At 40.3% G+C, this 27,418-nt stretch overlaps 1 protein-coding gene across 3 annotated transcripts in view; it reads left to right on the top strand.

Moving 5' to 3' along the window:
* The first annotated feature begins 6,916 nt into the window (after positions 1-6,916).
* The window catches only part of zgc:109889 (uncharacterized protein LOC553542 homolog), a 65,627-nt gene continuing 45,125 nt past the window's right edge, over positions 6,917-27,418 (top strand). The window contains exons 1-2 of one of the 3 annotated variants that reach the window (XM_034677233.1): positions 6,917-7,046; positions 8,931-9,302. The gene's annotated coding sequence lies outside the window, so the exon portion shown is untranslated. Of the gene's footprint in view, positions 7,047-8,930; positions 9,303-18,725; positions 18,830-27,418 lie in introns of those variants that run through there. The other 2 variants (XM_034677235.1, XM_034677234.1) reach the window with 2 other exon arrangements.

Genomic DNA, 27,418 nt, shown 5'->3' on the forward strand with positions numbered 1-27,418 from the left:
GGTCAGAGCCCCCGTGGTGAGAGCTTTTTAGACTCTGATCCGGACTACAGTCCTGAGCAAAGCACCTCATCAGGTCAGAGGGGACAGGCCCGAGGTGGAGCGAGAGGGGCAGTAAGTAGAGTCAGGGGAAGCAGAGGCAGGGGACGGGGACTCGGAGTACACGCCGGGGAAATGTACGCGCAGGAGGCGGGCAGAACGGCAGGACGGGATTTGAATGGTTTAATATTTTGGTTGGGGGGTGATTGGTTGGTGTTTTCCCAGGATTACTCCGGCTGTAGATATCAGCTTTTCTTCGCTCTTTTTTAAGAACACATCATGTATTGATTGCCATCAGGACATAAAGATCATTTTAACCAGTATAACAAAAAGTGTATCTAAATCTGATTACCAACCCCAGCTTTAAGCAACAGATGTGTTTGACCAATAGACTGTATAAATAATTGGCGTAGTATCCGTGACGTCACCCATTTGTTTCTGAAGCGCTGTTTTGAGGGCAATCGTCGGCAGGAGCCATATTGGAAATGTTGAACTCAACCTAACTTCTGTCGAGCTAGTGTGAAGTAAAGAGGCAGGCTTTGAGCCTCCTCGCCAACAGCTAGTGTTCCCGCCTGTCAATCAAGTCAGCTGTTCCTCTCATAAGGGAAAACTCGTAATCTTCAAAATAGCTGCGTTATGAAAAAATTCACCCCCGTACACTACGTAGATTCAGATCACCGTGGAATGCATCAGAAATGCAACCCTCCATACGACAACAAACAAAAGCTTGCCTTTTCCTTTTTACAAATCTGCATCATAATTTTGTTATTCCACCAAATCCAAGACTCATAAAGCGCAAATCACAAAAATTAGGCTTCATAGTTTCATTCTGCAGAAGTAAGCCAGAGTGAAGCTTTCCTTTAACTTACTATTTACAGTGAAACTGAGACTCAGAAGAAACATCTGAACAGGCTTCACTCCAGGCAAGTGTTGGCTTGGAAGTCATTTAACACAACTTGTTAGCTACACCGGAGTTACCGAGGAAGTTTGCATCCACTCCCAGAGGTATATAGTTGATCATCATCAGCATACGAGGATATATGATGATTGCCGATAGGTTACGAGATGGAAATGGCCCAGATGATTTCCCTAAGGAAACGCACATTTGAAAACATGTAGATTAGCAGCAATCATGGTGGAACTGCATGTTGTTGTTAATGCATACATGTTGCTGTCTTTTCAATTTGCACTGTTCTAAATTTGTGAAATGGGAATATTTTGGGCCTCTACAACGTGTTTGAACTTGTCAGCCACCGGAGCCAAGAGATCAATTAGGAGTATGGCTAGATTCATGAGTGTATTGCAATTTAGTTTTGGATCAGTGGAGTCAGCGGTGGAAAAAACAACTTGATGATGTCATCAGCTTGAGTAGCAATGTAGCCTATGTTGCCATGTTTCGGGTTTTCATATCATCAAGGGTTTTCTGACCTTGATTGACGTCATTATCCACAATTTTCTGCTACGGGGTAACGATGTGATTGGAGTTTGGTTGGCAGAAGTAGTGATGTCATCAGCGTTTTTTTCTCACCTGGAGAAGTGATGTCATTGGGGTTACCTCGGTTCGGGTGGTGATGTCTTCAAGGTTTCTTCGGGTTAATTGGAGTCTTCATTAAGGTTGTTTTGGCTTGAGTGGTTATCTTGTTGGCGGTGGTGATGTCATCAGGGGTTTCTTGGTTGGAGTAGTGATGTCATCAAGGTTACCTCGGCTTGAAACTTACATTGTTTCATCATTAAGCTCTCTTTGTATGTTTGAGGTTTAAAAAAAAAATACCACTTTAAGTCCGTTTAGGAAGCAGCACTGAAATTTAATGAAAGATGCTTTTGGGGTGCATTATGGGAAATGTAGTGTTTTTGGAAATGTACCCTAAAAGTGAGGATATCTCAACATCAAGTGCTCCGATTTCAACCAACTTTCGTTTCATTTGCTTTTTTTTAGTCCGCAGACATTATGGAAATGCAATTTGAAATTTATGGAGTGTCCCTTTAAATGAAAAAAACGACTGAATGAGATTTTTACACTGCAAAAACTCAAATCTTACCTTTTTTTTTGTTCTCAAAATTTGTCAGAATATGTTTTTATACTTCATGCAAGATTAATTGACCTAACAAGCCCAGATACAGAACTAATTTCAGGATATTATGAGCCAGAATTAAGGATATGATAGATTGCAACGAGTCAGAATGGCTTCAATTTCTTGAAACATGATGTAACACTTCAAGAAGCTTAATAGGAACATGTTGCGTGCTGCATTGGCAGATATTTTCACACATTACAATCATTAAAGACCTTATTTTTTGTGTTGAGATACCATGAGATAAGATTTACATCCAGACTCAGCAGGTCAAAGTCAAGACAAACTAACTCAGTGTTAGTGACTCATTTGTTTCCCTTCAAACCAAGCAACAAAATATCTTAATTTCCCCAGTGATGAGTATTTAATGTAGGTAACAATTCAGATAAAGAGCATCCAGAATCACCAGCACCTGAATGTACAACACATGTTTACCCATAAACTCCCATTTAAGGTCAAAGAGCAAACGTCAAAGCCTGCAGTGGACCAATCGAATCCAGAGCCTGAGGTCTGCCGCCGCCTCTGCATCCAATTAGAATGAAACAAGAACAAGTGGGAGTCACTTCATTCTAATTCTATGCTCCTCTGTATAATTTATCCACTATTTGTATGCTACAGACTTACACAGTGGTCCTTTGCACCACTTCTCTCTCCACAGGGAGGTCTACATGAGCTAAAATGTTGGCAAGCCGGCTCCACGGTTTGGCCTACAAATATCATGCATGTTTGAAGTGATGTTCAAAAGGTCCTCTCTGCCTCACTGTTTGTTCTCTTTGTGAAAGTCAAAAAGGAGTGAAACAGCATAAGAGGGAAAGAACAAACAAAGAGCGAGCAATCAACAGAAGGCATATTGCAAACTGCTTGCGATTCCTGCAGGCATTTCATCTTAGAACAAAAAAGGAACAACAGAGCAACAACAGAGAAGAGAGGACTCTCTGAACATATTCAAATGTTTGATCCGTCCAGGTGTGGGCGAGCAAAGAGCTACAGCCAGGCCAGCCAACTCAGTATGTCGCAATGTAATACCTATATGTTCCCCGTGTACCCGTGTGTGTACCAGACCTGGCTCAAATTGCCACCTGAGATTGATTCAGTGACTTTCTCGGGGTTTTATCGATCGTGTCTGGCACGACGGATTGAATCAGGTCGTCCCTGCAGATGCCAATCCTGGTAGGCTCGGGGTCCAGACAGATGAGAGTAATCGCTCAGGGAAAGTGACTGGAAGGACTTCAGCTAATGATTCGATCCAGGTCTGGTGTGTATAGAAATAGTTAGAGTCGTTTAATGACAGAGTTTTATCTGAATATATTTTTGTTGCTAGGAAATGATTCAGTATATTCAAAATCTTCAAACAAAGGGATGTTCGACGCTCAAACGATCAGAGCTAATGCGCAAGAGAAAAACGGTTACTGTCTCTTTAAAAAACACAACTTTTGAAGTGATAAGTTAAATCAAAAGACCTCGCAAGAATGTACAAATCTCAAACCTGAACAGAAACATACCTCAACATGCTAGCTCTCAAAAAGCATAGCAAGTAACCTCTTTTCATATTGACGGCCATTTTTGCCACAGTGTCAACAAGCAGACACCTCTCTGAGCATTGATTTAACATAACGTTTATGATGATCCAGTTATCCTCAGCATAGTGTTTGAGTACTAATAGCGGATTAATTAGTACTTATGGGGTTTCGACCAATCAGAATCAAGTATGTCACTTCCCTTCGAATTCGAAACTCTGTCACTAAACGTCTCTCAGATGAAACAGCCGGAGCTGCAGGTCGTCCAAGAGTTCGGCAAACTCAGACTCTTTAACCCTTCGATGCTCGTTGGCGTCGGCGTCGGCGTCGACGCAGACAGGTTGTCTGTTTTGTCTCGCTCTTGTACGATCCCTGCGCTCGTAGGTTAGCTTTACTTTTCCTCTGTGTTGAACCTTCTTCTGTTCTGCAGTGACGTTAGTTTTTTATACCATTTTAATTGTGAATGTTTGTCTACGACATATCTTTTTGCGTTTATACAATAATTATGCCATCATCCACACAATGTATATTTTCTTTTTTCTGTGTGATGCTGCTATTTATTTATTAAAATATTATTCTAACGTGTGGATACTTGTCTTTATGATGTATATACAAACCATTCTTGTGAAGCCTTACCTTGCTCAAGTCTCCAGTTGACTCTTTTTTCATTTTACTACAACGGACTCTTCTTTTGCATGAAAAGTAAACTGAGGTGAAATGAAACATAAGTACCAAACCACAGAGCAGCAGTGCAACTATAGTCGGGTAGAAGTCCCTGAATGGCTTAGCGTTCCCTCATGTGACGACCAGGAGCTACACTCAGTGATTTAGGGCATTAGATAACAACAGAGAAGTTCCTCGCTCTCTGCTTTTATCTTCATTTTGTACTCCACACATGTAAATACTTGAATTACCCCGTTGTGGGACGAGTAAAGGACTGTCTTAAATCAGGTGGAGCTTTTATACAAAGTGTTTCCCCGTGCCGTAAGAAGAGCTGGAGGGAAGTTAAAGAGTAGCATGTGTCTGCAGACCCAGAGGCTGCACTGCTGCAGTTCTAGGACCACAATTCTCTGACCCTTGTTGTTTGTGATAGCCCCAAGTAGTGTATTGGATCGCCAAGGATCGCATTTGAAGTCAAGATGGATGACGTTGGGAGGGTAAGTAACCCTAACCCCATCTGTTGCAACATTAGAAAGGGTCTCAGAGATGTGGTCCCAAAGTTGGGAGTCTGAAACTGATGCTTCAGTGTCAGCTCTGCAGACACACAATACTGAAATGAACTCCTAATATGCCAATGCCACTAAATGACCAGGAGAAGGCAGCATAAAATTGAAACTTAATAGTAATAAATTCATTTGTTAACACACAGAAAAGTAAACATACAAGTTTTAAGAGGCTTTAAAATCTCAAATGTATCTTCAATAGCAGCCCAAAAGACAACACTTAAGAAAACAACTGTTACATGAATATGTTATCATGCAAATTATCTCTTAGATATGTTTTCTTGCACTTTTTCTGGAAGATGAAACTTGACTTTACAGATAACTTAAACACAGATTTGAAATAAACAAATAGAAAATAATACAGCTCATAAATGACTTTGATTTAGATACTAAGAAGTGCAGCCTCTTGAGACTTTAAAAGCAAGAAGTTATTACTACATAAGGTCACAAGGTGGCAGCATAGCATCACTATCACCAGGACACTACCTGGAGGCATCCAAGGAAGTCTCCCAAAGTCCAGCAGGTTGACTAAAACACACTATAAAGGTTTTTTTTGGTACCTTATGTCTACTTCCTGGATTTCGATGCAGACTTATAGTTTGTATAAAAAAAGTGTTTCCCTCTTGGGCATGCTCTCTCTGATTTCTGATTAAACAGCCATCTGTAAATGTATCATAACAGAAAATGTAAGAGTATTACATGATAGTTGCAGAGTTAGGGAGTTAGAAGTGTTGTTTACATCCTTTACTTGGGTCAAAATTTTTGGCAGTCTTAATCAGCACCACGGACAGAGTCTACAAGCAAAGTCATTTAAATCAGCACCATGGACAGCGACAGTCTCTGAGGAGGGAACAACCTGCATGAGGAGGTTAATTTGAAGACGAAGCAACAGCGCTGCCAAGAGGGGAAACAGAAGCATAGCAGGACTCTGAAAGGTAACTTCTGTGAACTGATCATTTGTGTTATTGAAGAAAAAAGTCATAGTTGACCCACATGCTGTTCAAATTGTTGATATATAGGGAATTGAAGCCCTCAGTTGCTCTAACTATGTTGACATTGACCTGCAATAGATGGTGTGGTCTGATTTGTAAAGACAGCCTGTTGTTTGAGACAATAATCAACATCTTGAACTTTTTAGAAATTTAGCTAATTTCATAATAATTATTAATGATTTTGGAATCAATAAAAAAGTATTCACCCTCACTGTAAACGGAAGTAAATAAATAAAAGTGTTATTTTTACTTGATCTAAATCTGCAAACTTTTAGGAGGCATCAATATTTAAGTATGTGTACATTTTAGAAGTATATTACAACTCAAGAGAAGTTTATTTATTCATAAAATGGATTTAGAGTTTAGAAAGGTTGTTTTAGAACTTTTATTTTTCAGGGCTGAATGTTTTACCTCCACAACTGCTTATATTTCGATGTATAGGTATTATTTTTGTATCTAAGAAATATCTTTCCATGGCATTTCTGTGCATCTTAAAAATGCTATTAAATCAAAATGTATTAAAACCATTCGTTCTGTCTACTGGAGTAAGCTTTTTACTATCATAAATAACTTTTCTGGCTAAATTGAATATCATTTTTTAGAATTATTATTATTTATTATTTAATTTTATATAAATATATATATATATTTTGTATTTATTCATTTCTAATTATTCTTGTATTTTATTTAATATGAATATGCGAAGATATAAAATTGCTACACTTCAAACAGAACATAAAATAAAATAAAAAGTAGTGTTTGAAAACAATAATTAAATAAAGTAATCAGGGATAGACTTTATTTATTTATTTATATTTATTTATATATATTTATTTATATTAATTTATTGATTATTTTATTTCATATGAAACAGTGCGAAGATATAAAAGTGTTAGACATCAAACAGAACATGAAATAAAATCAAAAGTAGTGTTTGAAGATAATAATAAATCAAAGGTCTCATGGATAGTCTCCTGAACTGAATATTCAGATCACCAGTAAAGCACCTGGAGAGTTTGCATGTAAGTCTCGTACCCGCGCATGCCCGGTCGCTCCTCCACTCGCCCACCCAATGAACGCCTCTTGATGGAGTGGGTGGTGGTCTCGGCTATCATCGGCAAACTTCGGACACGCATGCGCAGTTCCACCAGTTTGCTGCATCTCCCGGATCCCTCGGAGCCAGTGAGCGCGTCAAGCTAGCATGAGGTACCACGAGAAACACAGACAGTTAAAACATTTCACGTCCAAAATTAAGTCACTTAAAAAAAACATTAGACTACTCAAGATATTTGAAGTGTTTATGAACTCATGTTGTCATTCAGAGGGCGTTTGTTTAGTGCTAATTTAGAGTTAGCATAAAGGTGGTGGTGTTACAAACAAATCTGTTACCCACACTTTCTTAAAGGCACTATGAGGAGTTTTTCACCAGCTGAGAAACAGACTGAAACCAACACTGATGCCTCTTTATGACCTTCAAAAGCAAACAAAACCATAAACAAAAACACTGATACCTTCTCTGTTGTCATTTCTAATGCCTTAAACCTCTCAGAGGGGGTAGGTGTCAGACCACATGATTGACATTTGGCTTTAGAAACATCCTTTTCTGGCTGTTTTCATGGCAAATAATCACATTGAGTGATAAATCTGACTGTTAAAAGACAGCAGGGTGAGGTTTTTGTTGAAAACACCACTTTTGCATGTAGAGAACAAGAGATAAGAGGTAACACTTAGTCCACAATGGGGTGCCAAAATTGATCTAAATCAAAAGTTCCTCACAGCAGCTTTACACATACTCAAAAAAGCAAAAAGTGAGAGAGTTAAACTATTTAAAAAGACACCATTCACACCTAGTGTTGCTGTTTTAGTGAACTAAACCAACCTACTCTTAAATCTGATGAAGGTCTGTATATTAGAGCCTCCTTCATGAACCACTGCTAACAAATGCTTGTTTGTCACATGTTTTCTGTGATAACAGGATGCTGTTATCTCAAGAAACTAACATTTTTATGCCACCACAATGAAAAAAGTGTGTTGACATATTGCAAAAATAACTTTAAATTACTTTTAATAGGAAAGGGGAAAGAAGTAAATTAGATATGTGGCTAATTGTCCCCTCAGGGCCTCTGTATCTATCATTGTAGAGTAATAAATAATACACATGTTGCACATAACACCGGACAACTGAGTGTTTATTTGCAATAAAACCACAATATAATACAACAAATATAGTCTTGTCTAACAGCAGAATTCACAAATTGACTAAGTATTTTTTTTTTGTTGTTGCAGTTTTTTGTTTATACACATTAGACTCATTTAATGACGAATACATTTTTTTGTATATATATCTATATCTATCTCTCTATATATATTTGCTATATATCCTTTATGGATAGGATAGCTGGAGAGAGACAGGAAAGGTGGGGAGTAGAGAGTGGAGGAAGACATGCAGCACATGGCCGCGGCCGGGAGTCGAACCTGCGACCTCTGCAACGAGGACTGTGGCCTCTGAATGTGGGGCGCTTAGACTGCTAGGCCACCAGCGCCCCATAAAAATAATTTATAAAACAGATTATTGCTTGATGAAATTGGAAAAACTGTGCATATCAATCGTCAATGTAACGAAAAAACACTTTAAAAGAATGTTTGTATTAAAGCTGCTGTGAGGAACTTTTAGCTTGTATCGATTCTGGCGCCCCCATGTGGACAAAGTGATAGCTCTTATCTCTTGTCCTGTACATGCAAAATAATTGTCTTCAGACAATAACATCATCTTGTTGTCTTTTAACATTTAGACCTATCTTACAATGTGATTATTTGCAATGAAAACAGCCAAAAAAGGGTGTTTCTGAAGCGAGCTGTCAATCATCTGTTCTGACACCTACCCCCCTCAGATCAGTTTTAGACATTAAAATGACAACAGAGAAGGTATCAGTGTTGTTGTGGATGGTCTTGTTTGCTTTTGAGGGTCATAAAGAGGCATCAGTATCAGTTTCAGTCTGTTTCTCAGCCAGTTAAAAACTCCTCATAGTGCCTTTAATGTCAGACTCTTATTTTGAAAAGTAAACCGGAAGCGCTTCTTCACTACAACAGGCTGCAGCTTGACGCTCGAGGTGCTCGACGGACGCTGCCTTGGAAACGACATAAATCCAGTCCACGCAGCTGGGGTTGCGAGCAGGGACCCAGATTTCCTCACATCAAAGGCTTCCTCCTCCTCCTCTTCCTCCTCCTCCACCACCACCAACGCCTCCTCCACCTCTCTCCATCCCTCCATCCATCCACCCATCCATCCACACAGGCAGGGGAAAAAAAAAACGCTGCATCTCTTCTCTCTGCGAAAAATGGACGATGTGAAATGAAATGCAGAACAGGAGCGCACGAGCGGGAGGAGACATTTAAACACGCGAGAGGAGAAGAAGAAGAAGAGGGAGGTGGAGAGAGAGAGAGAGAGAGAGCCGCAGACAGGTACCTTAAATCGGCTTTTGCATGTGACAGCTCTTTGGTGGACACATGCCTGCCATGGGTGCACGTACAGGGAGGGAGGGAGGGTGCGTTTGTTATTGTTGTTGAATGCTATACACACATGCAGAAAATGCGCCTGCATGCATGCTAAATAATGACACCCTGATGCTCTGCAGGAAGGAGGGATCTCTCAGTGCATCGAGATTTCTTCACGCCCCTGGTCAGGTGTTGTTCCCTCCGCCTGTAACAAAATGTCACCAGTTGGTGGATGTGTCACAGGATTTGGCTGCATGGCGACTAGAAAGAGAGCAGTGGGGCTTATAATGCAGGAGGTGTGCAGAGGATTAGTCTGTGCCAGAGACCCATTCTGTCTCTGTCTCTGTCTGTGTCAGTGTGCTGCTTAAATAGCATGTTTTTTTAACACAGGGTTTGGTCTCTTCTGCAGAATTAGCAGCCTTAATTAGCAAGTACCTGTGCATATGTTTTAACCCTTTGTTGTTCTACAGATCCCTGGTTGTGTCTGTCTTTGCACATTCAGTGTATTCAAATTAGGGCTGCATGTGTGCAATAGGGCCAAGCATGAGATCCATAATCAAGAAGCTGTCTTTTTTTTAGTTATAATAATTTTTTAACTGAGCTTGACACACAATTTCTACATTTCTAACCATCTATATAATGAGATTATTAATTATATATGAATTACATTTATACAAACAATTATATGTTTATTAGTAATAAAAAGTAATAATGATTATTGTAGTAAAAATCAAACTTTTTTTTTTTTTTTTTTTTTTTGAACTACTTATTTTGATTTTTCACAGCTTGACACAATTTCTACATAATTTACCATCTTCACAATGATGAAAAAAAAAAAACATTTGTATGTAATTTAAATATATATTAAAAAATAAATAATAATAATAATTAAAGTAATAAAAAATAAAATACTTTTATTTTAAAAGGTAAAATATGTGATCATGGCCTTTGAATCCAGCTCTCAGATATAGGAAATACTAAGAAATGCTGTTCACATATATTTTAAGTCAAAATATAAATTGTGATGCATCACTCTTAATAAGCTTTAATCATATTATTGTCGTTGCAATTAATTCAAGATTAAAAAAAAAATGTAATATTGTGCATCCCTGATTTAAAAAAATAGCATCACTAATTAGGACATACATATTATCTTTGGTTATGCATGTGGAAAAATCAGCCTTTCAGATCATGTACATGCCATTTGGCTGTTTTTAATGAACCTGAATAGTTAGCTTTTTGAGTTTTGGCGGATTTTGATTTACCTGTGGCTTTTAAATTCTTGTCCTCACCCTGCTGTTAAAGGGATAGCTGTTTTTTATTGAGGTGGGGTTGTATGAGGTGCTTGTCAATGGAAGGAAGCGTGGCTATCAATGGCTACAGACTGGGTCAAATGCATCACAAGTAAAACCCAAATATTAAAGCTCCTGTGAGGAGTTTTTATCTGGTTATGGATCAGTCTGAAATTAACACAGATCTCTATTTATGACCCACAAAGGAGTCCATCAGCGATACGATTTATTATTTCTATCCTGTTATTTTTAATGCCCAAATCATCTGCAAAGGGGTAGGTGTAGAGCTGGGCGATATTACTAAAGATGTTCACGATAACATTTTTCGCATCAGTCGATTTTGATAATTTTCTCAACAAATATCAAATCATTCTTTCATATCATTTTAAAGGGAATTTTTAAAGAGTTAAAGTTGAAGAAACCAGACGGTTGGTTAACTTGTATCTGGGATTTAGTCGTCTAGTAAATAGCCAAAATATCTTAAAGGTGACATATCACGCTTTTTTCATCAACATATATTGGTCTAAGAGGTCCCCAAAACATGTCTTTAAAGTTTATGCTCAAAAAAACACTTTGAAATCAGATTTTGGTCTGCCTGAAAAGCCCTCTTCTTCAGCCCTGCTCAGAACACTCTGTTTTCTCTCTGACCACGCCCCCTCAGGAAGTGGATGTGGCCTCGGCTGTCCAGCACGTTGATCTAATGTTTACATGTTGGCTGAATATCCACGGCTGCTCAGAGATCACGTTACTTCAGCCCTCTGAATCTGATCCAGAATCTGATCCTGACGGAGAGGCGCCTGCAGCAGGACCTTTCTGAAGGATTGGTCACAGATTTAGTGTTTCTTGTTGTTTTATTTGTCAGTATGTCGACGTGTGTCTTGGTGCACAGCTACAGCTACATCTATGAACATGTAGCTATGTGGCTATGCTAATTAGCGCTAGCACTTATCCATGATAAATAAAAATCATCCACTAGATCTTCAAATCTGAAGACGTGGGGAGTAAAACCGACCTCTGCCAGAAAGGCAGCGGGACCTTTTCTGAAGGATTGGTCACAGATTTAGTGTTTCTTGTTGTTTTATTTGTCAGTATGTAGACGTGTGTCTTGGTACACAGCTACAGCTACGACATGTAGCTATGTAGCTATGCTAATTAGCGCTAGCACTTTTCCATGATAAATAAAAATCATCCACTAGATCTTCAAATCTGCAGACGTGGGGAGTAAAACCGACCTTTTGTGTTTATTAAGACAGCCTACAACTAGCATGCCTCCCTCCTAAGCTCCTTAGCACACATGTGTGCAGGTAATGAAAAACGGAGGAGGGATTCAGTATTATTTTATACAGTCTATGGGCTGAACAAGCTCTGAGCTCTGACTCCGTGACAGACCGGATATTGTTGTTACGTAACAAAAACACGGAAGTCTGAAACGGCTCGTTTCACACACATTTACAGAAAGGTGGAGAAATCAGAACAGGGGCAGAATGGATTTTTTTCATTCTCGGGGGGTTTGTAGACATGCCAGGGAAACATATTTCAGGTAGAGAACCATTAAAAAGTCAATTTTGCATGATATGTCACCTTTAACTAATGAAGCTTAGTGGCCTTTCTTGTGAAGCATGCTTTCACTCTGCTTTGAGCTGGTAGGTTTAACATTTTTAGACCGGAGGTTGCCGCTTGATTTTCAGTGTCTCTGAGGTCTGCTGGGCTTCTGGAGCCAGCCTCTAGTGGATGTTTGAGGAACTGCAGTTTTTTTGCACTTAATTAATGGCTTCTTTTTTTAACATTTGAGGTCACTGTTTGGTTCCTCTACTTGCACCGCACTCATCAGCTGTTCTGGTCTTTGATAATCAAGTGACCTTTCATTTTGACGCCCAGTTCTAAACATCATGCAGCTCCGTAAAGCTTACCTCCTCCATGTAAACAGATGGGACATGAGTGAAACTTTGAAACCAAATTACACGTCAAGTAATTTACTCTATTGTTAGCTTTTACCACGATCACTTATTTCAGAGTGAATATTTGTAATAGTAATAGTTTTGCAATATGTGAGCACTTATTTTGGCTTCACTTTTTTACATGACGTGCAGGCGTGTCGTCCATCTGTGTATGGTCAGTAGGTTAAACCCATAAATTTAGATAGTAGTCATTCTCAGCACCAACATTTCTTCCCTGTGTGTGATCCTGACTCCCGATCACTCATTTTATTCTCATTATTTGTCATTCTCAACCTGATTTTGTCAGCTTGTAACGCTGGACTTTGACGTAAAAGCCTCAAAGTGTCTCTAACACAACACCAATATTATAACTGGAGAATAAATGTCAAGCTTAGGCCAGTGTAAGCAAAATGACTTCTTCATTTACTGACTGAAAATATCCACTTACACTCCAAGTCCAACTCTGTGAATAATAACTGAGTCCTTTCAAGTCTAGACTCCAGCCGGAGCGAGCTGTGATTAGATAATATGTTTCCATTGTGTGTGTGTGTGTGTGTGTGTGTGTGTGTGTGTGTGTGTGTGTGTGTGTGTGTGTGTGTGTGTGATTGTGTGCAGCCTCTCTACAGTACAGAGTTATATTCATAAAAGCTGCTCAGACAAGCTTGTGCTGATTCCTTACATAAGCAAATCATCGAGGAAGAAGAAGAAGAGGAAGGGCAAAGGAGGCTGAGTGCTAAAGAAGCCTAAACGCTCAGACAACACACTCAGATACAAATACACACACACACACAGACGCACACACACACACACAGTAAGTTGCTGCTGAGGACATAAAGGGCATTTTTCTTCTTTTCTAAGTGCCTGAAAGATGCAAACATTCCCCACAGGAGTTTATTTATTAATGTACACAACTCTTCATAGAGTACGGATCCTTTGTGATGATACACTTATAACAGCCAACGACTCTCAAATGAGAACCCCAGGGAAGCAGGGGGTCATCCATTGAAAGTATTAAGGTACATAACCCTTTGATTCATTGCACCATCTATCTATTAATTCTATCGTTAGGTTAGTTTATGTGTTAGTTGTGTTTTGTTTACACAGCTTGTCCCACCCTGCATCCTACAGTTTCTCTTTCCTGTATGTGTCTGATATTTTGACCCTACTTTTCAGCGGCCTGTTTAGTCTCCTTTGCTAGTCTGCACCAGAATTACTAATCAGTTATGCTAGTTATTCATATTTTTATACGTAGGCCTAAAATGCCAGTCATATGTTGTGTTGAAGATGTAGCGGAGGCATCTGCCGCTAGCCAGGACTGTAGCTCAGGTAAATGACTAATGCTATTATGCTCTACTACCCAGATGTAAACAAGCACAGATGACAGATAGTATCTCACAGCGCGGCGTGGTTTGTCAGTATTTTGATCTAGGTCATAGACATAAAGTTGTACTGTGTCTCGTTAAACTGGCGCACAACCACTCAACCTGATGTATAACCAAGCTGCAACCTTCGGTCTTAAAAAAATGAAGCCCATGCGGAAGTGTTATAAAACTGCAGTTCATCAAGCGTCCACTTGAGGCTGGCTGAAGAAGCACAGGAAACCACATACACACCCATTTCAAAAAAGACGATCTTTACAGCAGAAATCAACACGTTCACAGCCTGGTACAAAAACGGTTTAGGTCTGAGTAGCTAATTTCTCGATCGGCACACACTGTACAGGGTGATTTTTTTTATAACTTGTTATTTTTTAAGAAATTAAACTTACGAGTTTTGCCCAAATAAGGGCATGCCTGACTTGATTGACAGGCGGGCACCCTGTAGCTGTTAGCGAAAAGGCTAAAGACCCAACTCTTTACCTCACACTGACTTTAAAGAAGTTAAGTTGAGTTCAGCATTTCCAATATGGCACCCTCTGACGATTGGCTTCAAAACAGATGGGTGACGTCACAGATACTACGTCCATTTATTATACAGTCGATGTGTATAACCAGCACAGACATGTGGACGTTAACCTGCAAGGAGGACACAAGGCTGGTGGTGCTAGCTCTACTAGTGTTAGTCCCAATTAGTACCCAATATGACATCGTCCCACATACTCCTATTATCCTGTGTGTAGCCTTCCTATATAAATGAAGCCTGCTTTCTGACTGTTTTCTTACCTTTATACAGTCCCTCCAGGAAGTTGCGTTTTCGCGATCGCAACTATCAATGCAAATTCAACCAATCAGCACGATTTTTTCGCGGCCTTGCAATTTTTTACAATCACCGCAACTTTCCGCAAATTTGACCAATTACCTCAACCTCAGCCCCTGCACGTCATCGGTTTTGTCATCGATTTGACTTCCTTGGAACATAAACGTAAGTCCTCCCTTGATCGGCACTTTTCAGCAACAAAACACGCACAGAGAACGGGTGAAAAGAGGGGACAGCAGGCAGGACAAGTGACCATGACAACTATAGATTGAGGGGCTCAGTGTTCGCTTGGTCTCTACCTGCAGCAGGTGTGCTTTATGAACCAGCTCTCCTCACCTCCATGCATCTGTCTCATCTTCATTGAGGATTTTTACCCCTGGTGTGCGTTAGTGACAAAGACACAACCGGGGGACGTCTGTTTACTGTTTGATGTTTGACGTTGTTGCCGTGGTTACCGTAAAAAGCTCTGCGTCTACAGCTTGATTTAATCCAGTTTGGTGAAACATCAGACACATTCAGTAAGTTTTGATCAACTCCTGGTCAACAAAGATGCAAATTCATTTCAGAGTGCGTGAACTGACTGTGCATCAGTCGCTGCGAGGTGCATTCAGGGGCCGTCGTAAATGTGCAATACAGTCCTTTCATGGCATTTTTCTGTGAATCAAGAGAATCAAAATACAGTCACAGTGGCCACATCAAGAATGTTTTCTAAAAACAACTGTAATTTAGCGTATTTACTTGCCCCTGAGATGTTATTGGGGGACAAAAGCAAAAAAGAAATAATCGCAACTTCACCGCAATTTTTTCAAAAAGCTGTCGCAAATTCAGGCTTTTTGGGGACGCAACAATCACAAAAAAATCCCGCGAAATCCTGGAGGGACCTGTTATTCAGGTTTTAAATTCCTTTTGAAACAACCAGGAAATAAGTTGCTTTGGAGTAGGGCTGGGCGATAATTCGATTACGTGATATCATTTTTCTCAATATAAATATGACTAATGTTCGATAAGAATTGGATATATTTAAACCTGTAATTACACTATCCAACCACTGAAAGGAGGGGGGCGAAGTTTGATATATCTTTGTTGTAAATTTAAATCTAATCATGCAAATTATCTGAGAAAAATAAGAATCTACAAACTAAAACTTCACAAAAATCTCATCTTGCACAAAAGACCGGCTTCCTGTTAGCACCATCAGAAATGATGGATTCAAGAAGCTTATCAGAAAACTTAATCCAGATACAAGCTAACAAACCATCTTCAACTTTCACTTATTTTATTGTGATAATATCTTTTTCAATATCGCCCAGCTCTACTTTGGAGCATGCAGATTGTTAGTGAAGTAGCGTTCGCAGCAATCAAAAACTAAGATATTGCAGGAAGACATCAGCTGCAACTAGCTGCACCAACTTTTAAAACAGCGGTTTATATGAAGGTTGAAGGTTTATATTCAATATTCAATGTTAGACTTCAATCAATGCATTAACAGGAGGGACGTGCTGAATGACATCTCTCTGCACAGTTTGTGTGAGGCACTGCAGGTAGTCAGAAACGTGGTGTAGAGAGTGACGAGAGATCGCCAAAATCGAAATAATCAATCGCAAACGGCAGTCTTAAATGAATAGAATAAGTAGAATGTTAAAGTTGTTAACCTGAGTGCGACCCTCCATCATGAACATCCTGTATGTTCCTGTCTTTGCTGAAGATTTAAAGCTGAGCTGGTTCTCCTGATAAGGATTCCAGAGGTGCACGGTGTGTTTTCACAGTAATCTGTATGTCAGGAGTTGACTGTTCAGGAGTGCTCTCCGTCCCATGGTAGAAGGTGCATTATACATTTTCCATTTTCTCATCTTCCTCCCAGAGTCTGTTCTACTCTTGAGCCTCCTGCCTCCTCTTTCACCCAGATTTGCTCCACTTAAACATTTCCAGGTGAAGGGAAGTAGGATTGGATTGTCTAATTCAAACCGCTCGTTTGGTTTTTCCCCTCAAACACATGTTCGTGTTCGCTGCGTCCCGTCGCGGCTAATGGTTTGAATTAACTCTGAAGAAACTCGGCAGCCTCTTCAGGGTGCACTCAGACTGAGTGATGTGGCCACTTAGAGATCCTCTCCGGGCTATTCATAGTATGAATAACCATCTGACACATTGAATGGGATCCGTCATGACTCTCCTTACAATATGATTCACCGTGTTCCCCTTTATAAAGATGCTGGAGTTACAAAAGAGTGGTTAAAGCCAAGAAGCTAAGAATAGAACTAGAAACTCTTCTGGAGATTAATGAGCAGAAAATCACATGGCAAGAAAATGTCAACTCTTGAACTCGTTCTTTGGATTAGAGATAGACTGATACCGGTACCGATTATTAGTAGTCAAGGAGGCCGATAACAGATATTTGGAGCTGTAACTGCTGCAGGCGGAAGAGCACGTCTGTGTTGCGGCCGTAAATAATCCAAAAACGAACGGACTTTCTGGGGGCAAATTGAAGTGAGCTGGAAAAAAATCCAAGTGGAGCGTACACCTAGACAGAAGTGAGTGCTTGCGATGGAATCTTTCAAAATTCGCTAAATCACGTGGCAGAAATGACACCGTCTGCAGAAACGGTAGCCTAGCTTGCGTTCCATTTCTCCCTGCAGTTTCTCATTGGCTGATTGGCTGTTGCCTGTGCCGTGGCTCTGCGTGTAACCAATCAGATGGTGTAGTGACAGCAGATAGAGAGGCGCGGCTGCACCAGAACCAAAATAACCAAGTTTTAAATTGATCTCTTATCGGCAGTCGGATTGAAAAAAAAAAAGGCAGATGCTGATATGTGTCAAAATGCCGAATATCGGCCCGGTTGTTAATCAGTCTATTCCTACTTTGGATAACTTCAAAGATGCTATAAAATCAACATACGGACTTCAAGGATACATCACACAGTTTTCAGGGAAGTTAGTTTGCGGAACAAAATATTTTGATTTTTGTTTTCCGCTCACCCTGGACGTGTTTTTCCAGAATTTTTGGAAAATAAATTTTTGGGCATTTTTGCCTTTATTGGATAGGAAAGCTGGAGATAGACAGGAAACATGGGGAGTGGAGACAGGGTGAAGACATGTAGCAAACAGCAGAGGCCAGGGACCGTCTGAAAAAATCGATGAGCGATATGCATGAGCCAGGTTAACGCCCCAACAAAGCATTAAATATATATATATTTTTAAAGTTATATTTTTGGCCTTTTTGCCTTTATTGCATAGGACAGCTGAAGAGAGATGGAAACGTGGGGAGTAGAGAGTGGGGAAGACATGCAGGAAACGGTTGACCGGCCGGGAATCGAACTGGCTACCCCTGCGACGAGGACTGTAGCCTCTGTATGTGGGGCGCTTAGACCGCTAGGCCACCAACGCCCCAAAGCATTAAATTTAATGGCGGTAGACCCCACAGTTACAGGTGCTAACGGCAGGATTACCGCACCTGTTAGGCTGTTTAAAGGATGGCGGACATCGTGCTTATGCGTTACAGTTTAAGATGAAATATGTGAAGACAACGGATATTTAGGGATCGAATGAATCCTTTGGGAAAAGTATGACAATGTCGAAATATACAGCAAATTTAGATTTAGGAGACGCAACAAAACTCTTAGGTAACCTACCAGCAACACCATGATGTGACTACTTCCCAAACCACTCCGTTAACAAGTCCTCATCCTTCAATTAAGGGGACAGGTGGGCCTCCACCTGGATCACGTTGGTGGCGGTGCTTTTTGTGCAAAGCCGCTTTCATGTTGCTTATTTTATTTCTTAGGGTCTTCTACTGTGCGCTCAGAAACACCACACACATTTACCCGGTTCAAGATCTTAAGCCAAACTTTCCCTTTCTCCTTGTTTGTTACCTTTGTCTAAAAGGACTCCATGTTTCACGCCCCACCCAGGGAAGTCAGCCTTACTCAGCGATTTTCCAGGCGCGTTGCGATCGATGAGTCCGGCTCACCAAGGCGGCAGTCATGAGGGGCAGTGTTTGGGTGTTAACAGGTGGTTCCTGCAGGAGGTTGAAGCTATCGATCCTGTGATGACCATAAGCACCCATCTAAGTCTGTGTGTGTGTGTGTGTGTGTGTGTGTGTGTGTGTGTGTGTGTGTGTGTGTGTGTGTGTGTGTGTGTGTGTGATGTGTTTCCTAATGCGATTCAAATAAGGGAAGTTTTATGGGAGCGGCTGTGACCACATCTTCAACACGATGCTCGTATTGATCCCTGTGGTGAACTGTGATCTCTGCTCCTCGTCTACAGGGAGGTATGATGGGATGTAAACACAGGCGTCTCAAGTTGCTCGGACGCACTTCAGTAGATATAGGAAGGATACAACACTTAGATCAGTTTGTAGATCCTCAGACCTGAGTCAGTGTCTGGTTCAGGTAGGCTGTCTCATTCTCTCACGCATATTGGAGTTTCTTCATGATTCTTTTGAAGGTGTGAGTAACACAGATTATGTTTAAGCTTTAGAGATTACCTCAAAAGAGTGTTACTTGAGATGCTTTTATTGTGCCTCCACTGAGGATACTTAATCTCCTCTCTTGGTAAAAAAAATTTGCTTTTATTTTGAAATGACCCAAACATTTATTTTGGAGTTTGAAGCACCTTCATCACTTTTGCAGTAACAACATTAATAATAATGATAATAATAATTCATTTTATTTATAGGCGCCTTTCTGGACACCCAAGGTCACCTTACAACATAGCAATAATAAAAGCAACACTCAACAGTAAATGAAAGATACAATACTAGAAAAATGAAAGGGGGGAGGGGAAGTCATTCCAGTCCCAAGGGACAGATTAGAGTGAGTAGGCTTGGCGGAAAAGGTGAGTTTTTGAAGGTGGTGGGAGAGGTGGAATTTTGTATGTCCAGGGGGGCCGAGCGGCTGAAGGCTTGTTTCGACCCCATGGTGGTCAAGTGAGCAGGTGGGAGGGTGAGTTGGGTGGAAGAGGAGGACCTGAGACTAGGGGTGGGTATTTTAGTATGGAGGAGGTCAATGAGGTCCTGAGGAGCTAAGTTCTTTGATGGCCTTGTGGGTGAGGGACAGAATCTTGAAAATGATGCGGTATTTAAAGGTGACATATCATGCAAAATGGACTTTTTAATGGTTCTCTACCTGAAATATGTGTCCCTGGCATGTCTACAAACCCCCCGAGAATGAAAAAAATCCATTCTGCCCCTGTTTAGATTTCTCCACCTTTCTGTAAATGTGTGTGAAACGAGCCGTTTCAGACTTCCGTGTTTTTGGTACGTAACAACAATATCCGGTCTGTCACGGAGTCAGAGCTCGGAGCTTGTTCAGCCCATAGACTGTATAAAATAATACTGAATCCCTCCTCCGTTTTTCATTACCTGCACAAATGTGTGCTAACAAGGAGCTTAGGAGGGAGGCATGCTAGTTGAAGGCTGTCTTAATAAACACAAAGGTCGGTTTTACTTCCCACGTCTGCAGATTTGAAGATCTAGTGGATGATTTTATTTACCATGGATAAGTGCTAGCGCTAGTTAGCATAGCCACATAGCTACATGTTCATAGCTGTAGCTGTAGCTGTGTACCAAGACACACGTCTACATACTGACAAATAAAACAACAAGAAACACTAAATCTGTGACCAATCCTTCAGAAAGGTCCTGCTGCCTTTCTGGTAGAGGTCGGTTTTACTCCCCACGTCTGCAGATTTGAAGATCTAGTGGATGATTTTTATTTATCATGGATAAGTGCTAGCGCTAGTTAGCATAGCCACATAGCTACATGTTCGTAGCTGTGTACCAGGACACACGTCGACATACTGATAAATAAAACAACAAGAAACACTAAATCTGTGACCAATCCTTCAGAAAGGTCCTGCTGCAGGCGCCTCTCCGTCAGGATCAGATTCTGGATCAGATTCAGAGGGTTGAAGTAACGTGATCTCTGAGCAGCCGTGTATATTCAGCCAACATGTAAACATTAGATCAACGTGCTGGAGAGCCGAGGCACATCCACTTCCTGAGGGGGCGTGGTCAGAGAGAAAACAGAGTGTTCTGAGGAGGACTGAAGAAGAGGGTTTTTCAGGCAGACCAAAATCTGATTTCAAAGTGTTTTTTTGAGCATAAACTTTAAAGACATGTTTTGGGGACCTCTTAGACCAATATATATTGATGAAAAAAGCGTGATATGTCACCTTTAACAGATTAGTTTAGATTTGTTGGGTTGATTTGAAATCAGCGCTCAGAAACAAAATGTGTCTGAACTCTTTTCCATGGATTGATTTGACATGACGTGTGATCAGTTTGCCTCTGGTGTTGCTCATATTAGTGAAAGTTAATAACCGTTGTCAAGGGGTTTTGACCAATCAGAATCAAGCATCATACACAACCAGGAAGATCAGTAAGAAAGCCGGGTAAGAATGTCAGTTAACTCCACAAAGCCGCGCCTCATGCTTGCCAGGCGCCAGAAAACAAGAGATGGATGTCATGTTGGCGAGTGAAGCGTTACTTCTCTGCTCGGCAGACGGCTTGGATTTCACTCAACTTTCAGTTCTTCACTTCCTGAGAGCAGAGAAGTGTTTCTCCTCTGCAGCAGGGTTTCATTTAAAAGAGCCACATGTAAATGGTTTCTTGTATTTTGATGGAGGGACAGAGTCTATTGTCACAGCAGCAGCAGCAGCAGCAGCAGCAGTCGTTTAAGGCTGTTAAAACTGGTGTGTGCTTTAGTAAATCTCTCTTTCTGGTCTCACGCTACACGTTACAGGGAAATCCCAAGTTGTAGTTTGTGTGTGAAGCTGTCGCAGAGAATAACATGATGGGGAACATGACGGGCTGCCCTCAGGGACAAGACATACACACACTAACAACACACACACACACCCCTCTTTGTGATAACTGCTTGTGAAGACTGGAATAGAGTAATGCATGAAAGAGGAAATACATCTACTAAATTCTTTTACATGATTGTATTACTAAATACACATCGTCTGACTCTGACTGCACTCTCAGCCTGACGTGACCATAAAAACACTACTATTTTTTATCTTGCTAATGGGTTTCAATCTATCGTATAGTATAGTATTGTATTATATTCTATCACACGGTATGGAATTATATCCTAATGTATTGTATCATGACATATTCTATCACATCTCATCATAATCTGTCTTTCCTGACATTTACTATAGTATTGTTTCGTGACATATTCTTTGTATGCTATGGTGACATATTCTATCCTATCTTATCGTAGCTTATCGTATCATACATCATATTCTATCGTATCGTTTTGTATCCAATCAGATAATATGATATTCCATGGTATCCTATCGTGACATTTTCTATCGTATCTTATCGTATCATATTCTATCGTATCGTATCGTACTGTATTCTATCGTATTGTACACCAAATTCAATCGTATCCTATTGTATTATATTCTATTGTATCGTAACGTGAAATATTCTATCTTATCGTATTGTATCGTGACATATTCTATTGTATCGTATCTTATCGTACCATATACTATTGTATTGTATACCAAATTAAATCGTATCATGGCGTATCATATTCTATTGTATCATATTCTATCGTATCTTATCGTATCATATTCTATCGTATCGTATCGTACTGTATTCTATCGTATTGTACACCAAATTCAATCGTATCTTATCGTACCATATTCTATTGTATCGTAACGTGAAGTATTCTATCTTATCGTATTGTATAGTGACATATTCTATTGTATCGTAACGTGAAATATTCTATCTTATCGTATCGTATCGTACTGTATTCTATCGTATTGTACACCAAATTCAATCGTATCCTATCGTATTATATTCTATTGTATCTATCTTTTTTATTGTATCGTACCATATTCTATCGTATCTTATCGTACCATATTCTATCGTATCGTAACATGAAATATTCTATCTTATCGTATTGTATTGTGACATATTATATTGTATCGTATCTTAACGTACCATATTCTATCGTATTGTATACCAAATTCAATCGTATCATATTCTATTGTATCGTAACGTGAAATATTCTATCTTATTGTGTTATATCATATTCTATCGTATCAAAGTCTATCCTATCGTATTATGACATATTCTTTCGTAACGTGAAATATTCTATCGTATCTTATTCTTTCATGTTGTATTGTCTCGTACGGTATCCTGAGGTTTCCCACTCGTGTTGACAAATGTTTGATAGTGACTCAAAAACAGAAAAGATCTTCCCCAATTTTCTCATCCATGTCTATGTTAAGGAGCCTGAGTAATCCACAGTACTTTAAGACAGAACCCAGATCTTTTGAGGTTTTATGTCACTAGCTTGTGGATTGTTAGCTTAACTTAGTTGAGTTGTTGTTTTGTGTTTTTTGCTAAAATTATATTGAAAACGTTTTCAGAGATTTTGAAAAGTAGATGATTATTTTGGCTCTTGTACCGACTAACAAGTCAGACTTTGTTCAGTTCAACTATTCTATTTATTCTTCATGTCCTACTGGTTTCTGTGTCACCTCCCCAGTTTGAACTGGGAGAAACAAACTGGGACAGTGTGACACATCACGTCTCAGCTTTAATGTGACCTGTCTCCCCCCTGCCTTCATCCCAGGGATCAGACCCTCCTGTCCACTAACCCGCACCAGTAGACCCAGTTTACCATGAACCAGTGTGTGTGTGTGTGTGTGAGTGTGAGTGTGAGTGTGTGTGTGTGTGTGTGTGTGTGTGTGTGTGTGTGTGTGTGTGTGTGTGTGAATGTCAGGTCACATGGCTCTGCCGGATGACTTGTTGCAATCGTGCTGAGACCGACACATTTAATTGTGAGAGACGGGGTCGAAGAGGGGCACCAGGAGGGTTCTCACAACACACACACAGGCATACACACACATACGCACACACACACACACACACACACACACACACGTGCACACACACAATAAAAGGCTGAATGCTGTTCAGAAATGTTGCATTCATTCTGTGGCTGACCTGTTTACTCACCACATTAGCACAGAGGCAGAGGAGAGAGGGTTGGATGTTAGTTTGTGCACGTACAAAATAACTTTAGGACAAGATTTTTCAAATATTTGCAAAAAAATTTGGTTTATTTTTGAATATTTCATATCTGGTTCATTATATCTTACCTTAAGAACAAAGTGCCACTCTAACTATCCCGGCACCAGCCATATATATTTATCTGATCCCAAAACCAGATCAAAATTTGAAAATAAAACAGAACCAAAAGGCTTTACAAAATCCTTTTTAACCCCTTCTGTGCGTCTAACTTGCCATGTTTCCCAAACAATTACCAGGATATCTCCATGAACAACACAGTCACACTGAAAGTTGTTAGGATAACGTGTAAGAGACACATTACGTCTTCTAAATGTGTCCTTAAATATGACGGTTGCAGCCCAAACATTGTAACATAAAAGTTTTTGGTGTTAAAATACCTCCAAGGAGAGCTGTCAACAGAGACATGTAATGCTAACATTAGCAGCCATTATTAGATCCACCACAGACTGTTTAATAAAAGGATGTAGTAGCTATGACGTCACCAAGCTGCAACCTCCAGTCTTAAAATATGAAGCCCGTATAGAAGTGCTGAAACTACAGTTTATCAAGCATCCACTTGAGGCTTGCTGCAGAAACACAGGAAACCACATACACACCCATTCAAAGAAGACGATCTTTGCAGCAGAAATAAACATGTTTACAGCACCAACTGTACAGGTAAGGCAAGACAAGTTTATTTATAAAGCACCGTTCATTCAAAGTGCTTTACAGAGTTAAAAACAAAAACCAGAACAGTAACAATCAACAAAAACATACAGCAAACACTTTGAACATTTACATTTTATACGCGGCCAGTTATGTTTGATCTACTCTCTATCTCTCTCTCTGTGTACTTATGTAACTTAACATACATTGTAAATAGTGTTGGGTCTTGTTATTTATTTAAATCAGGAAGGATTATTCTAAATAATCAGCCCCCCTTCGCTGCTCTGAAGTCCGTAACTTGTAGAGTCTTACTGTCCCGCCGGACACAGAATCACAACTGATCTTGTCTTAACCGAAATGAACCTTTAATTATTCGATTCATCTCAGAGAGGGTGAATCTTTTTATAACTTACAAGTTTTGCCCAAATAAGGACATGGCTGACTTGATTGACAGGTGGGCAACCTGAGCTGTTAGCAGGAGGTTAAAGGCCCGCCTCTTTACCTCACACTAGCTCAGACAAAATTAAGTTGTGTTCTGCATTTCCAATATGGCTTCCACTAACGATTGGCTTCAAAACAGCGCTCAGGAACAGATGGGTGACGTCACGGATACTAAGTCTGTTTTTTTTTATACAGTCTATGGATGTCAACCATCTGTTCCGATGGTCGGTGGGTGGCATGTTGGAAATGCTGAACTCCACCTAACGTCTGTCGAGCTAGTGTGAGGTAAAGAGGCGGGCCTTTAGCCTCTATGCTAACAGCTACAAGGTGCCTGCCTTTCAATTGAGTCAACCATGTCCTTAAATGGGCAAAACCTGTAAGATTAATATCTTTAATAATAACAAGTTATAAAAAAAAATTCAACCTGTACAGTGTGTGTTGATGGAGAAATTAGCTATTCAGACCTAAACTGCTTTTTGTACCAGGCTGTAAACATGTTTATTTCTGCTGTAAAGATCGTCTTTTTTGAATGGGTGTGTATGTGGTTTCCGGTGTTTCTGCAGCCAGCCTCTAGTGGACGCCCGATGAACTGCAGTTTCTGGCACTTTTGCATAGTCTGGAGGTTGCCGCTTGCTTCCAACTTGCAGCTCAACCTTCTTCTGTTGTCACTGATAAAAAGTAAAATCAAAACTTTAAAGTTTAATGAGTCAAAGAGAAGAGAAAAAGGAAGTGTAGGTCAGTTTGAAATCAGGGCGAAGTTGGTGAAAAATCAGATTACATAGTCAGACACCTGTCAGGACGTTAAGCTAAACACATCCTGTCTCTTCTATGGTTGACTCTGACCAAGTGTTATCTAACACAGCAGCACAGAGGTAGTAATCTCATTTATGTTTTGTGTTTTTATGGTAGAATCCACAAATGTGACATAACACATAGATTCAAACAAATACCACTAATGAAATGCAAATACAGTTGAAGTATCAGGATCGTGACAGCCTGGCTTCGGCTGGTTTATTCCCATGTTTTATTCACCGTTTATTGAAGTGGATGTTTCGTAACACTCCTCTTAGAGGTACTGGAGAGACACACACACACTTACAGACACACTGGAGACAACAAAGGGACTGAGATATCATGCAGAACTTCTTCGCCCAAATATGAACTATCTTCTTTCTCTCTCAGCTGCTCTGATGACTTCATTACCCCGACCCCCATAAAATTAAAGTACTTGCAAAGAAACCATGACGACATTTTCAAAGAGCTGCGTCTCCAAAAAAAAAAAAAGGGCAAGAGGAGGCAAGTGTGAAATGTCTCGTCTCCCCTCCTCCCTCGTTTTGCATAATTTGTTTTTAGGGAGGATTAGCACCAAAGAGGGGGGAAGTGCCATCGTAATTGTGATCATTTTGCACAATGGCTCCTAACCCAAGAGCATCAACAAACACAGACTTCAAAGAGGGAGAAGCTGGAGCAGGGCGACGGGGCGGGGGAACGAGGGAGACGGAAAGTTTAGGATGGAGGAGAGGAGGGAAAAGGAGGCCAGAAGGAAGCGAGAGTGTGGGGGGTTGGGGGGAAAATGAAAATGTGAGTGAAGTGGAAATGGTTTAAATTTAAAGGTTCTCCAAAACGTATGGTTTCAGAAACATCAGACAAAAACATGTTTTCCTCCCCTTTTTGTGACATCAAACAAAACACAGCGGCTTTATGTCTCTTAAATGTGTTTTTCATATATCTGAGAGCTTGTTTTAATATTTCTCTCTATGTGCTTTGTTCTCTTCATTCGCTGACATTTGGCGTAGGACCAAATGCAGAGCTTCCCGCGACTGCAGAGTGAAACCAGAGTAATCCTGACTCAGAATAAAACATTATCTCTGTTTCACCGTGTTGGCTCAGGCTGCTGTTTTCATAGCTGTGTGCTCACTGGCTGTCAGTCAGGCCTGGACTTAAAACACACACTGATATTTTACATGGATTTCAAACTGTTTGTTACCAACCCTTTAGGGAGCCAGAGGAACCATGGTGATAGTCAAAATCTCTATGATACTGTATTTTCATGTGCTTTTGGCAAAACCCAGCCAACTGACATCTTAGAGGGTATACACAAACCAGTGAGTGCAAATTCACACCCTATATTGGATCGGTTAAGCATACCCAACCAGTTACCCAAAATCAAGGGAACACCGAAACCCCAAAAGATGCCCAGAAACTCATGAGTTTAATGAATGGGCACAAGCTAGCAACCATCTGAACCTTTCGTTGGCATAGTGTGTTGTGTCTTTGAAACTAGACCCCACACTTATTCTTCTTTGCTAACATGCTAGCAGCTAGCGCCTAACAGCTTGTGGTGGAAGCATTCATAAGAACTAGCAATCTCGCAACCCATCTGCAATCATCTGACGAGGATGTATACCCCAGGAATGGATGCCCACATTTCTGTATTCCCAAGCAGTTGGACTTGAGCCTGGTTTATACTCCTGCGTTGACCCTAAGCTGTAGTGGCCAATGCGGACGTGAGCGCTACATACTT

Source organism: Notolabrus celidotus, chromosome 23 (assembly GCF_009762535.1).
Source record: "Notolabrus celidotus isolate fNotCel1 chromosome 23, fNotCel1.pri, whole genome shotgun sequence".
Taxonomy (NCBI): Eukaryota; Metazoa; Chordata; class Actinopteri; order Labriformes; family Labridae; genus Notolabrus; species Notolabrus celidotus.